A 15,693-nucleotide genomic window follows, 5' to 3' on the forward strand; every position below is an offset into this window, starting at 1 on the left:
GGCCTTCATCCTTACCTGCACTCAATTCAGATCCATCTACCGTACTTTCATATTCAGACATGTTTCCACTATCGTCAGAAAATTCTATAAGTAAATTCTCTCGTCGTGCCATGTTACTTTATTTTTCAATAAATTTACCTTTTTACAAATAACTACCAAATTCTTTTTATTTCCATGCACGCACAATGTGTAGCCCTTTTCACCAAAGTTATCACAAGGCGATTGCGGCTCTTGAACTTAAAATATAATCTGTATGTAGCAATTTAGAGGTTGAAAGCACCGAAAGAAAAAAAATGTTGCTCATACAAATTAAGTGGCGGCGGAATGAGAAATGCATGGAAATAATTTGGATATACACTATCTAGATTTAGTCCTCTATTTATTATAACTAATAACGAAATAATATACGTATAACAACAACAACTCAAATAAGCAATATAATGAAAAATGTTCTTTGGCTGTGTTTCAGTTTTTCGCATTGGTTATGTTAATTTCAATTTCAAATTTCCTATACACTAAATATAAAATGTTTTTCGCAGTAAGTTCAATTTGATAATTAATTCCACTTCCAAAAGTTCCTTTAAACCAGTTCAATCGACAGCCATTAAAGCTTATTGAAGCTAACCGATTAGCACATGTTCGCACTAGTTTCACACGAAACTTCTTAAGTATCAAAATTACCTTTCTTGAAATACAAGTACAAAGAAACATACGTAAATACCTAAGACATATATACTAAGCATATCAAACATATTTGATATTAGTTATAGACATGAGGACTAAAAAAAATATAATTTATATAGATATAACATGGCACAAAATGAAGTTAGGGATAATATGAAATGTTTATCTCCTATTTTTTTTAATTTGCCAAACGCATCGCCTGAAAAGTTATTTCTTGGTTACCAGCAAACCTGCTTTCAAAAGTAATATACTTTAAAGTAATTTCAAAGCGGAAAACAATGTGAATTTTTCATTATTAAGGAGAGCCTTTTTCCCACCACTATCAGTTACTGGTTTAAGAGCCGCAATGGCGATCATTCCTTCCACATCAAGGAGGAAGGTTTGATACTTCGGAGAATCGCCACTAGACGCGCTTGTATTAGGTGCGCATCTGTCCTCATTCTATAACCTATCAAATTTTCTCTTATTAATTTACAATATTTCCATTTATGTGTCAATTACGTTACAGTTCGAATTAAACTTCCGAACGAGAGAGCGATGCTTGTGTTCTAAAACAATAAATGTAGAAGGAGAAAATATATTCTAGACAGAAATGTTATGTTACTTATCTCGCTCGAAGAAATCGTATCATTCACTAAAGACTAGAGCATGAATATGCCAATAATTTAAATGAGGATAATCAAACTAATCCTCGATATAATACTGAAAAGTACATTTCGAAACAGAATAACTTCCAACATTTATTCACTGTAAGAATTGAACTCCCGAACGAGAGAGCGTTGCTTACGTATTCACAGTATAAGTTAGCATTCAAAGAAGAGTACCGCATAAATACGACAATAAATTAAATAAGGATAATAAAACTCAATTATAATTTAACACTTCAAAGTACTTTTAGAAATAGAATATCTTCCAACATTTCTTTACTGTTCGAATTAAACATCCGAACGAGAGAGTGCTGCTTGTGTATTATCACAATAAATGTAGAGGAGAAAATTTTGTTCTTGACAGAAATGTTATGTTCCTTATCTCGCTCAAAGAAATGTTAGCATTCAAAGAAGAGTACGGCATAAATATGCCAATAAATTAAATAAAGATAATAAAACTCAACTTTAATTTAACACTGCGAAGTACATTTAGAAATAGAATATCTTCCAACATTTATACACTGTTCGAATTAACTTCAGAACGAGAGAGAGCGATGCTTATGTATCGTGACTAGGAATGTAGAGGGAGAAAAATTATCAAACAGGGATGTTATGTTATTTCTCTATCTCAAGAAATGTTACCAATTCAAAGAAGTAAACCGCATAAATATTCCAATAATTTAAATAAGGAAACAAAAAATACACTTTAATTTAAGACTCCAAAGTACATTTCGGAAATAGAATATCTTCCAACATTTATTCACTGTTCGACTTAAACATCCGTACGAGAGAACGATGCTTAGGTACTAACACAATAAATATTGAAGTATAAAATGTTTCTAGACTGAAATGTAATGTTACTTATCTCGCTCAAAGAAATAATAGCATTGAAAGAACACTATCGCATTAATAGGTATATATGAAGATAGTAAAACTAAACTTTTATATAATACTGATAAGTACATTTCGAAACAAAATATCTTCCAACATTTATTCACTGTTCGATTTGAACTCACGAACGAGAGATCGATCCTTACGTATTACCAAAATAAATGTAGAAGGAGAAAATGTATTCTAGACAGAAATGTTAAGTTACTTATCTCGCTCAAATTAATGTTAGCATTGAAAGAACTCTACCGCATAAATAGGCCAACAAATTAAATAAGAATAATAAAACTCAACTTTAATTTAACACTGCAAAATTCATTTAGTAATGGAATATCTTCCAACATTTATTCACTGTTCGAATTAAACTACCGAACGAGAGAGCGATGCTTATGTATTATCACAATAAATGTAAAAGCAGAAAATATTGTTCTAGACAGAAATGTTATGTTACTTATCTTGCTCAAAGAAATGTTAGCATTGAAAGAACACTACCGCATAAATAGGCCAACAAATTAAAAAAGAATAATAAAACTCAACTTTAATTTAACACTGCAAAGTACATTTAGTAATGGAATATCTTCCAACATTTATTCACTGTTCGAATTAAACTACCGAACGAGAGAGCGATGCTTATGTATTATCACAATAAATGTAAAAGCAGAAAATATTGTTCTAGACAGAAATGTTATGTTACTTATCTCGCTCAAAGAAATGTTAGCATTGAAAGAAGAGTACCGCATAAATATGCCAATAAATTAAATAGGGATAATAAAACTAAATTCTAATTTAACAGTGCAAAGTACATTTAGAAATAAAATATCTTTCAAAATTTATCCACTGTTCGATTTAAACTTCAGAACGAGAGAGCGATGCTTATGTATTAAGACAATAAATTTTGAAGGATAAAATGTATTCTAGTCAGAAATGTTATGTTACTTATCTCGCTCAAAGAAATGTTAGGATTGGAAATAGACTACCGCATAAATAGGCCAATAATTTAAATAAAGAAAATAAAACAAAACTTTAATAACACTCCAAAGTACATTTCGAAATAGAATACCTTCCAATATTTATTCACTGTTCGAATTAAACTTCCGAACGAGAGTGCGATGCTTGTTTATTACACAATAAATGTAGAAGTAGAAAATATATTCTAGACAGAAATCTAATGTTACTTATCACGCTCGAAGAAAACTTATCATGACAGAAGGGTTCCGCATGAATATTCCAATAATTTAATTAAAGATAATAAAACTCAATTATAATGTAGCACTGGAAAGTACATTTAGAAATAAAATATATTCCAACGTTTATTCACTGTTCGAGTTAAACATCCGAACGAGAGAGCGATGCTTATGTATTATCACAATAAATGTAGATGAAGAAAATGTTTTTCTAGACAGAAATGTTATGTTACTTATCTCGCTCAAAGAAATGTTAGCATTGAAAGAAGAGTACCGCATAAATATACCAATAAATTAAATAGGGATAATAAAACTCAACTCTAATTTAACACTGCAAAGTACATTTAGAAATAGAATATCTTCCAAAATTTATCCACTGTTCGAATTAAACTTCCGATGGAGAGAGCGATGCATATGTATGAGGAGAAAATGTATTCTAACAAAAAACATATATTATTTATCTCGCTCAAAGAAATGTTAGCATTGAAAGAACAGTACCGCAAAAACAGGCCAAAAATTAAATAAGGATAATAAAACTAAACTTTAATTTAACACTTTAAAGTACATTTAGTAATAGAGTATTTTCCAAAATTTATCCGCTGTTCGAATTAAACTTCCGAACGAGAGAGCGACTCTTATGTGTTAACACAATAAATGTAGAAGGAGAAAATATATTCTAACAGAAATGTTATATTACTTATCTAGGTCAAAGAAATTTTAGCATTGAAAGAACAGTACCGCAAAAACAGGTAAATAAATTAAATAAGGATAATAAAACTAAACTTTAATTTAACACTTTAAAGTACATTTAGAAAAAGAATATCTGCAAAAATTTATCCACTGTTCGAATTAAACTTCCGAACGAGAGAGCGATGCGTGTGTATTATCCCAATAAATGTAGGAGGAGAAAATATATTCTAACAGAAATGTTATATTACTTATCTCGCTCAAAGAAATATTAGCATTGAAAGAAGAGTACCGCATAAATAGGCCAATAATTTAAACAAGGATAAAAGCAAAATTTCAATTTAACACTTCAATGTACAGTTTGAATTAGAACATCTTGAAACATTTATTCACTGTTCGAATTAAACTTCCAAACGAGAGAGCGATGTTTACGTATTATCAAAATAAATGTAGAAGTTGAAAATATTTTCTAGACACAATGTTATGTTAATTATCTCGCTGGAATAAATCGTATCATTGACTGAAGACTATGATGAAGACTAGACATTGATGAATATGAAAATAATTTAAATGAGGATAATAAAAATAAACTTCGATATAATACTGATAAGTACATTTCCAAACATAATATTTTCCCACATTTATTCACTGTTCGATTTAAACTTCCGAACGAGAGAGCGATGCTTACTTATAAACTCAATAAATGTGGAAGGAGGAAATTTCCTTCAAGACAGAAATCATGTGTTACTTATCTCGCTCAAAGAAATGTTAGGATTGAAAGAAGACTACCCCATAAATAGGCCAATAATTTAATTAAAGATAAAAAAAATTAATTTAACACTCCAAAGTACATTTCGAAATAGAATATCTTCCAACATTTATTCACTGTTCGAATTAAACTTCCGAACGAGAGAGCGATGCTTGTGTATTAAAACAATAAGCGTAGAAGGAGAAAATATATTCTAGACAGAAATGTTATGTTACTTATCTCGCTCGAAGAAATCGTATCATTGACTGAAGACTACCGTATGAATATGCGAATAATTTAAATGAGGATAATAAAACTAAACTTCGATATAATGCTGATAAGTACATTTCGAAACAGATTATCTTCCAACATTTATTCACTCTTCGAATTGAACTCCCGAACGAGAGAGCGATGCTTACGTATCAACAGTATAAGTTAGCATTCAAAGAAGAGTACCGCATAAATACGACAATAAATTAAATAAGGATAATAAAACTCAATTATAATTTAACACTTGAAAGTACTTTTAGAAATAGAATATATTCCAACATTTCTTCACTGTTCGAATTAAACATCCGAACGAGACAGCGATGCTTATGTATTATCACAATAAATTTAGAGGATAAAATTTTGTTCTAGACAGAAATTTTATGTTACTTATCTCGCTCAAAGAAATGTTAGCATTGAAAGAAGAGTACCGCATAAATATGCCAGTAAATTAAATAAGGATAATAAAACTCAACTTTAATTTAACACTGCCAAATATATTTAGAAATGGAATATCTTCCAACATTTATAGAGAGCGATGCTTATGTATCATGACTAGGAATGTAGAGGGAGAAAAATTCTCAGACAGGGATGTTATGTTATTTCTGTATCTCAAGAAATGTTACCAATTCAAAGAAGTAAACCGCATAAATAGTCCAATAATTTAAATAAGGAAACAAAAAATACACTTTAATTTAAGACTCCAAAGTACATTTCGAAATAGAATATCTTACAAGATTTATTCACTTTTCGAGTTAAACATCCGTACGAGAGAGCGATGCTTAGGTACTAACACAATAAATATTGAAGGATAAAATATATTCTAGACAGATATGTTATGTTACTTATCTCGCTCAAAGAAATTTAGTATTGAAAGAACAATACCGCATAAATAGGCCAATATGAGGATAGTAAAACTAAACTTTTATATAATACTGATAAGTACGTTTCGAAACAGAATATCTTCGAACATTTATTCACTGTTCGATTTGAACTCACGAACGAGAGATCGATGCTTACGTATTACCAAAATAAATGTAGAAGGAGAAAATGTATTCTTGACAGAAATGTTAAGTTACTTATCTCGCTCAAATTAAAGTTAGCATTCAAAGAAAAGTATAGCATAATTACGCCAATAAATTAAATAAGAATAATAAAATTCAACTTTAATTTAACACTGCAAAGTACATTTACAAATAGAATATCATCCAACATTTATTCACTATTCGAATTAAACTATGTAATGGTTCATACATTGGAGCCGCCACTGATATGACTTCCCTTCGTGCCGCCACTGGATGACTTTCCTTGGGACATACTTCTGCGCTGGTTGGACGGCTTAGGAAACACCCTCCAGAAATATGGACGAGTCTATTTAACCTAACAAGTTGAATATAAATGAATAAAAATTGTTAAATAAAATACTTATTATGGACATGAAAGGAAAGAAGAAATAATTAAATAATGTATGTTGTGAACAGAAATAATATTGGATGATGTGAATTGAAGTAATAAGAGTTTGTAGTTATGAGGATGTGGCAACAACGCGTGGCTCCGTAGGTAGTGGGAGGTCAGTTGTGACCTGTCGCTGCTTCCGCTGGGTGTTGCTGCGAGTAGTTTCCGTTCACCTTCGCTTCGAGTATTTGTTGAATGGCCGAGTCCAGGAGGGATTTGGTTGAAGGAACCTGTCGTTGTTTGTTGGTTGTTGGTTCTGTATTTCTTTCCTGAATTTATTAACATTGGGCACAGACAGAGAAGGAAATAGGAGGGTGAGCAGATTGCGGATAATTAAAGGTAAGAAGCCAGTTTTGTTAACTTCCTTTTCTATCCTTTCTGTGTCTTTGTGACAGTTAATGTATGTTTTCGGTTGTGTTATTTGCTCCATTTGGTTGATCAGTCTAATTTGTTAAAGGAAATCGAACTCGGATCCGTTTCTGTAATTTTGAAAGAAACTAAAATTCCAGAAATTACAAGACAAGCTTTAAGAAAGACTAATGTATTCAACTATTTAAGTAATCATTACTTAAGTTATTAGCGTATGCGGTTTATTTCTGCCTCGTTTCTATTAAGTAATTAGTTCCGAAAATACTATCTTACGTCATTTGTTGCTACATCGTTCATAAATTGGTAAGTTGTCAAATCGTTAAAAGTCTTGATTAAATTGGACAATCGATCTATTAAAGGTGTTGTATATTTTATCTTGAATTAAATATTAATTATTGTAAGGTAAATTGCATAATTGAAGGAAATTATCACTGCATACATATTCAATTCAATCTTTAATTCAAATTATCTATTCAGCTGTTTTGATTTTTGAACTATTGTTAATAAATTGTTATCAGATGAAATTTTAGCTCTGATTTGCCATAATACTTTTAAAAATTGAATAATACTAAGTCTTGTTTTCTGGAAATTTTCACGGCTGCTTGCGGTAACCTTAGTGGATACGAGCCTCTGGTCTTGTGGGGTAAGGATTCCTTTTTTCTTTTCATTTTTTTAAATAGAAATTTCATTGTTGAGTCCTATCGGACCAAGATCGAGAGGAATTACATACGACAGGTCACAACTCACCTCAATTCATAACTCAACTCCTCAATATACTACTACTCAATACATTAAAAAAAAGAAAAATTTTATTATTTACGGAATTTTTTGGGTATGTATTCAGTTAAAAGTAATAAAAATAATTGAATAATATTTGATACTTAACTTAAAATAAAGGAAACGTTAGTCTGTTAGAAAGTAAGAAGTGAGGAAATATTTATGAATTATAAGCGACAATGTTGTAGTTATTGCATAATAGTTGAGATCGTTGGAATGCGGATGTGTACTGGGAGAGCTGCGTGTTTTGTTTGCATTGAACCGTTGTTTTTTCTGCTTTGGTCGAAATTCTTTGTAGTTTAGTTTGTGTTTAGTATTAAGGTAGTTACTTGTATATATTTAGATTTATATGTATTATTATTTATTGAATATACTTGCTATTATATTGGTTGAAATGTCTTGGGATTACGACCATGTCAGTATTACAATACCAAGTGATAATGATCTTTATACAATTGACCAGACCGGTTTTGTAAATAATAGTACAGTCGGTGAGACTTCTATGGGTCTAGCACCCCCTGCCCGATCTATTCTATTAGACAACACTTTTCAGAATAGGAATTTTAGTATGCATGGAAATGTGGAACCAGTGTTTGTTTCTGGGATCGAATCAGGAACCATTCAGAATGTGAGTAGGGTCGTTCAACCACCTATGTCGGATCAAGTGTTTCCTGATAGTATGAGTAACGAAACAAGACGTGTAGAGTTTCGTGACAGATACTGTGAGCCTTCTGCGGATATTACTCCGAATAGAAGTGAAGGGGTTCGAAATCCTTATTTAAATATGCAGAACTATTATAGACGAGTATCTTATTTGAGAAACTCAACTCCCATAGGTTCATTACATCTAAATACTGGTCGTTATAATCAAATGAGAATTGAGACAGTAAATCAAATTCCTGTTCGTAGCTGTGATCATATATGTGAGGGTGAATCTAAAAGTAATGGTACCAGATCCGAACCTACCAGAACATTTTCATATAATAAATATTTTGAAAAATATTCATTTAATAAGAACATTGAAGTATTGGAAAATAATATTAAGCATATTAAGCCGGTTAATGGTAATAATAGTAGTAGGGGTGGGGTGGGGATTCTGCGCCACTTCATCATTTCCAATAACAATCTAGCACACCATCAATAATAATAACGCACCCCTAATAACAATAGCGCATCCCCCTACCTCCAAATAACTTCTAAACTACCCCTAATAATTTCTACCGCACTCCCTACTTCCCAAATAACTTCTATCACATCTCAAATAACTTCTATCTTACTCATAATAACTTCTAATGCATTCTATCACTAAATCTAGTTACAAAAATCATTAAATCTGGTTATAAAAAATCACTAAATCTAGTTACAAAAATCACTTAATCTAGTTACAAAATCACTAAATCTAGTTACAAAATCTGGTTATAACCGGTTTTGACTTTAAAAAATCACTAAATATAGTTACAAAATCTGGTTATAACCGGTTTAGACTTCAAAAATCACTAAATCTGGTTACAAAAAATCACTAAATCTAGTTACAAAAACAAAAAAATTACTAAATCTAACAACATTTAACAAGAATAAACAATTGCATTTTAAACTCTGATACATACTCTTTTAAATGCCGTTTGAATTATCAAAATCGGATAAAAAATAACGAATTTAGCATTTTGCCGCCTGTATTTATACAACCCAACACAACACACACGCACATATTTACAATTCAGTTTCCTTCTCTCTTTCTTCTGAGTATGTAATGATAACAACACCAAAACTGTCCGTCCTGGCTGTCTGTCCAGGCTGTCTGTCCTAGGTGTCACGGCTTCTTGTCAGTCCCGCTTTTTTCGATTCACGGTCATCACTTTGAAGAAAATTCTTGATACAAAATCTGTCCGCAAATCTCTAGCTTTTATAATTCTGAAACATACCGCATGCCACACCATCTATTGAGTAGATGAGTAACTTATTGATCATAGTCACCTAGGTGGTAAATATAGCTAAAACATTAATGTTCAAAAAAGAAAAAGTCAGTGTATCCAACTCCATATATTTTTTCGGAACGTTCCAGGATTTTAATTTTTCAAGATATCGCTTTAAAACATATAGGGATGAATTCACCCCATTACTAATAAATATGATAATTGTTAAAAATGAGTTGGCAACACTGGAAGTCACACCCCCAAATAACGTAATTATTTTATACCTCGGTCCCTAATTAACCGATTTCAAAAATTCAAACGGCAAATGAATACTAATAACATAACCAATTTTTTAAAATGCATAGATGGTTGCATAACCCAAAGGATACTTTTCCCTTTTTCAATATCTCCACAAAATTTCAACAAATCGAAAAAATAAAAATACTACCATAAGTCAAATAAAATTCTAAGACTTTTTTAAAGAATAACATTTTCCGGAAAACTCAAAAATAAACCCGTAAAAAATTCCCGAAATTTTGAACTTGCTATAAAATCGTCAAATATTAACCGATTTTCAAAATTCAAACGGTAAATGGTTTCTATTTTCTTATAATTTTTTCTAACGCGTTACTGGTTGTCTATGTCTAAGGATAAAATTATAAAAAAATCAAAAATCTTCACTATGTAAGAATGTATTAAGCAAATTTAAACAGGACATAAATACTAGACTACAAAACAATTATTTTCATGTATTTACTGGTTGTCTAAGTCTAAGGATAAAATTACAAAAACAACTTTTATGACTTAAAAATATAAATTTTACCTAAAACTAAACTCTACATTATTACTCACTAACACCTATCAACTACACCACACATAAAAGTTAATTAAATTTTACCTAAAACTAAACTATACATAAAAGTTAAATATGACCTAAAACTAAACTATACATAAAAGTTAATTAAATATGACTTAAAAGTAAATTACACGACACATAAAAGTTAATTAAATATGACCTAAAAATAAACTACACCTCACATAAAAGTTAATTAAATATGACCTAAAACTAAACTATACATAAAGGTTAATTAAATATGACCTAAAACTAAACTATACATAAAGGTTAATTAAATATGACTTAAAACTAAACTACACATAAATAAATTTTAACTATATCTTATAATGCCCCCAAGCTAATGTACTTACACCACCCTCTAATATATATCTTTTATCATCATTCGAGTCTAAAGCTAATTTATTTACAGCTATGGTATACACATCATGCTTACAACTTCGAATTAGATTTATATTTTTATATGTTTTCACATCATTGAATAGGGTTTGCTTATAATCATCAAATTGTAACTCTTTTGCTACTACACATTTTGTTATTCCCTTTGCTTTTTTCTCCTCTTTATTTTCAACTTTAAAGGCATACATTTTCGACCTTAACCCAATAAATTCTGTTATTATTTTACCATTGTTTTCATCCTTCATCTTTCCTAATACTTTTTTGTTTACTAATGGTATTCCATAATGATTATCCTTTCCATAATCACTTGTATCAAATAAATCAATCATTTCATTTAAGTCTTTGTAGAAGTCATCTGTCCCAATTTCATATATAAAACTATCAGTATCCGTATAACATAAGTTTATATCAATATCATATTTAGGTTTCATAATGTTGTAATGGAAGTCATACATTAATAGTTTTGATAAATCTAACACACTCATACCAACATATATAGGTTTGTTGAAGATCAATTTTTCTTTTTTCATATGTATCGCACACAAATCTTCAGTAAATATTGTTCTATAATCAAAGTTCGGTTTCGCTATTAACTTTTCCACCCTCATTGGATCACATTCTAAAGTAATTGATAGCCTCTTTCTAATGTTTTCCATTGTTTTACCAAATACACTATTATTCATTAACTTGTAAAAATCTTTCTCGAAATTATTCTTAGCTTGCGTTCTCATATTTGTATTTAGATCAATATATTCCTTTAACCAGTTTGATTGCTTAAACTCTAATACCCTATGAATTTTCTTTAATATCATTTCAAGTGACATATATAATTTTAAATTTCTATAGTGAATAACATATCTTTCTTTATTGTAAAGCGTTGTTAATAATTTTGATTGTTTCGATCCTGGTGGGCACATATTTTCTGGAGCTAATGGTAGATCTGTATGTTTATCATGTAAGTATTCTGGATATTCTAAATCAACTTCTAATATGTAGCCAGTTTCTGAATCATCTGGAATATTCATTATGTTTATGTAAGGTTGAACCCATTTAAAGTCTTTGTAAGGCATGTATTGACTCATTGCCCATCCATATAAATTATTTGCATCTAGATAAGTTAAATACTTTGCAAGTTCATCTTTATTATAACTTTTCATATACTTATTATTTGCTTTTACATACCTCTTACTACATTGTGAAATTCCACCTCTTATACCTTTTTCAATCATTAATATTTTGTCATAGTCAGTTAACATTTCTAGTTCGATTTTAGTCACCTTTAACATTGAATCCCACGATAAACCAGGAGCAGTGAAATACCAAGCAGGATCTAAAACACATGCCTTTAAACACACATCTCTAAAATTTTCAAATACATCGGCTAATATTAATACATCTGTCCTGTTATAAAGTTCTGTATATTCACCTAGATTTTTAATATTGAATGACTTCCAAACATTTTTCGCATGCTCATAATCTTCATCACTGATGTGGGTGTTAGTAAGTTTATTAAAGAACATTTCTTTTGAAGGTAGTTTTGTTTCTTCTAATCTTTCAATTGAGTCAATATAATCATATGGGTACACACCTTTTTTAAATACTAAATCTAATAAATCATTAGTGAAATACTTTGACGTTTCTCTATATTGTTCTTTTGTAAGGTTATTTGCTAGTTCTGCTAAACCCCTTGACATAAACCTAAATGAATCTAGAATCGTAAATTAATTCCATTCTTTTTATCAACCTTCACATATTTTGAGTATGTTATATATTTTTCCTCATTATTTGCAATTAGTTTTATTTCATTCTTATCATAAGCAAGTTCTTTAACAAACAGGTGAGTATCATAACCACTTAAATTGTGAATAAATACTGGAATAAAATTAGGATTTCGATAGCTTAAGTTACAATAACTGTGAGCTGCACCTCTAAACTTTCCAGTTAAATGATCATGATCTCTTACTTTTGCTTTATTTATATTTATATTTTTCAAACATTTACCTAATTCATGTTTCCATTCTTCTAATTTTTAATCCATGCTATCATTATTTTTAGCGAATTTTATTTTCTTATTTAACATATTTATTTGTTTTTCAATTGCTGGTGGTAAATCATTCAAGTTTCTCTCACATATATGACAACTATTGGAATTATTATATCTATTTTCCTCATCTTTAGTTAGGTCAATCATTTCAACTGTTTTGTTATATATTTTCTTTATTTCTATTGCTTCTTGTTTTAAATTCTCCATAAACACCTTTGCAGCATCTAAACCAATATAACTAACAGGCCTTTTATACACACCATTTGAGTATTTGATGTAATAACAGAAACTCATTGGTAAATGCTTTTGATACTTTACAGTTTTAGAACAATTATGGTCTACATCCATTTTACATAACAAACATTCAAAATCGGCATATATCGCAAATGGTACCCTCAATGATCTATTATAATTTTGAAATTGTATTTGATTGTTATATGGTTTTGGAAGTTCTATTCTAACAGATTCATGCTCCTTACAATATAGTTCATGTTCTTGTAATTGTATCTCATTTCTAAAATGTCTTGTTAAACACCTATCACAAAAGTATAATTTTTCCTTATGCTTTGTTACTTGACTTCTTATTAATCTTGATAAATCCTTTATCCAACAAAAGTGATCATTATTTTCATCTTTTACATATAATAAATTGATGTGTTTATCCTGTTTATTTTTTGTGATTTGAAGTGGGTATATATAATATTCATCACCATAGGTATACACGTTAATGGATATGTTACTTCTTTTTTCAAACTTTACTATATCTTTTAATTGTACAGGAAATTCAATACCCTTACAATATTTCTCTTGTAATTCATCCACAATTTCTGTATAGTTTGAAGGCCGTTGAGGATGTGATTGATGATCTATAGGTTTTAAATAACATGCAATAGAATATAAGAAACATTTATTATCTTTATTTTGAACATTAATCACTGCTTTTTTATCTTTAATTGGTTTAGGAAGGTCAATATAGGAAGAAGCTCGTAATGGTACATATTTATTTAATCTGATTTCTAAATATTTAATTTGATGTAATGACCAACCTGAACCTCTTCCTTGAAATTCCTCCATCTCTCTACATAGTTTTTGTTTAGCATTGGTTATATATTCATCTAAGTCAGTTGATTGTAATATTCTTTCATTCATAGTTTTAAAATTGGATTCTTGTACTTCTTTATCTTTAATATAATCACAAATGAATACAAGGTTGACTTTTAATGGATGGTGCTTTAATTCTTCCTTGATTTTATTAATAACTACTTTCCCACTTATATTTAAAAACTTCACCGGATCCTTATATCCTCCTATGTTTTCGATTGTGATAGTTTGTAATCGTTTCTGTATTGCTATTTCCTTTGTTTGTACTTTAATTGGTATTCGTTGTGGTTTGGATTCTTCAAAAACATCTTGTTTAAATGGAAATATGTTTCTAATTTGTGATCTGTTTTGTTCATCTTCATATTTTATAATACGGTCAATAAGTTCAGCCTTTCTGAATTTAGAATAACCTTTTATCCCCTTCCTTTTACAATGGTTTTTTAGTTCATCAACTTTCATTGTGTATATAACTTTCAATTCATCTGGTTCATTTTGGTATTGTTCGATTTTTTTTGATTAATTCACTCTTATTTAAATAACTATAGCCGCGGATTTTCTTGACTTTACATATTTGTTTTAATTTTGTAATTGACATCTCCTTCACATATTTTGTTTAAGTGTTTTGTTAAATCTTTCAACAACAGAAGCTTTTTTACCACTATATGTTGAGTAATGATTGATGTTGTTTTTTTCCCATCAAATCTTCAAATTCTTTATTATAAAACTCTTTACCTTGATCAGTTTGTAAATTGTTGGGTTTTCTTACTTTTAACACTGATTCAAATGCTTCTGTAACATTTTTCCCACTCTTATCTTTAACAGGAACAGTAAACGCATATTTTGAAAACACATCTATAATTGTTAGTAAATACTTATAACCTTTATTGATTTTGGAAACACCTTTTAACACACCACTATCCATTTCCACAAGATCAGCTTGCCATAAATCATCTATACCTTTAACAATAACACTTAACCTAGCATAATTATTTCTAGATGGTTTATGAATTTCTTCTATAATGTCTTCTCTAATACGTTCACCTTCATATAGTCAATCGGGCTTTTTAATGAATTGGGATTTATTAGTACCACATACAACACATATACCTTTCTTAATATATCTTCCATTATTTGTTTGTTCTATTCTAATGTTATCTATTTTTGTATCTGTTGATCTCTTACACTTAACACAATACATCATACTATTTATTATATGGAAAATTATTAACCTCAATCTATAATTCAAACACTATATCAACTAACAACATAATTCTAAAGATCGGCCTAATTCAAACTATAATTCAAACTATAATTCAAGCATATGTTTGTTTGATGTTGTTGCCGATATTTGATGATTAATACTATAATTAACGGGTGTCGATATTTGATGATTAATGCTATAATTAATGCGGGTTGTTGATTAATACTATAATTAATGCTGTTGTTGGTATTTGTTGATTAATACTATAATTGATCATGAACTTCAATCTATAATTCAATCTATAATCAATCTATATAATAACTTCTACAATTCAAACACTGTTCATCTATATAAGTTAATCAATATAACATTCTATAACTTAGTCTATAATTCGAACAATAATTCAATCTATATAACAATTCATAATTCATCTGTATAATTCAATTTAGAATGTTGTTATATAGATTGAATTAAAA

Source organism: Thermobia domestica, chromosome 4 (genome assembly GCF_964235325.1).
Source record: "Thermobia domestica chromosome 4, izTheDome1.hap1.1, whole genome shotgun sequence".
In the NCBI taxonomy this organism is placed as follows: domain Eukaryota; kingdom Metazoa; phylum Arthropoda; class Insecta; order Zygentoma; family Lepismatidae; genus Thermobia; species Thermobia domestica.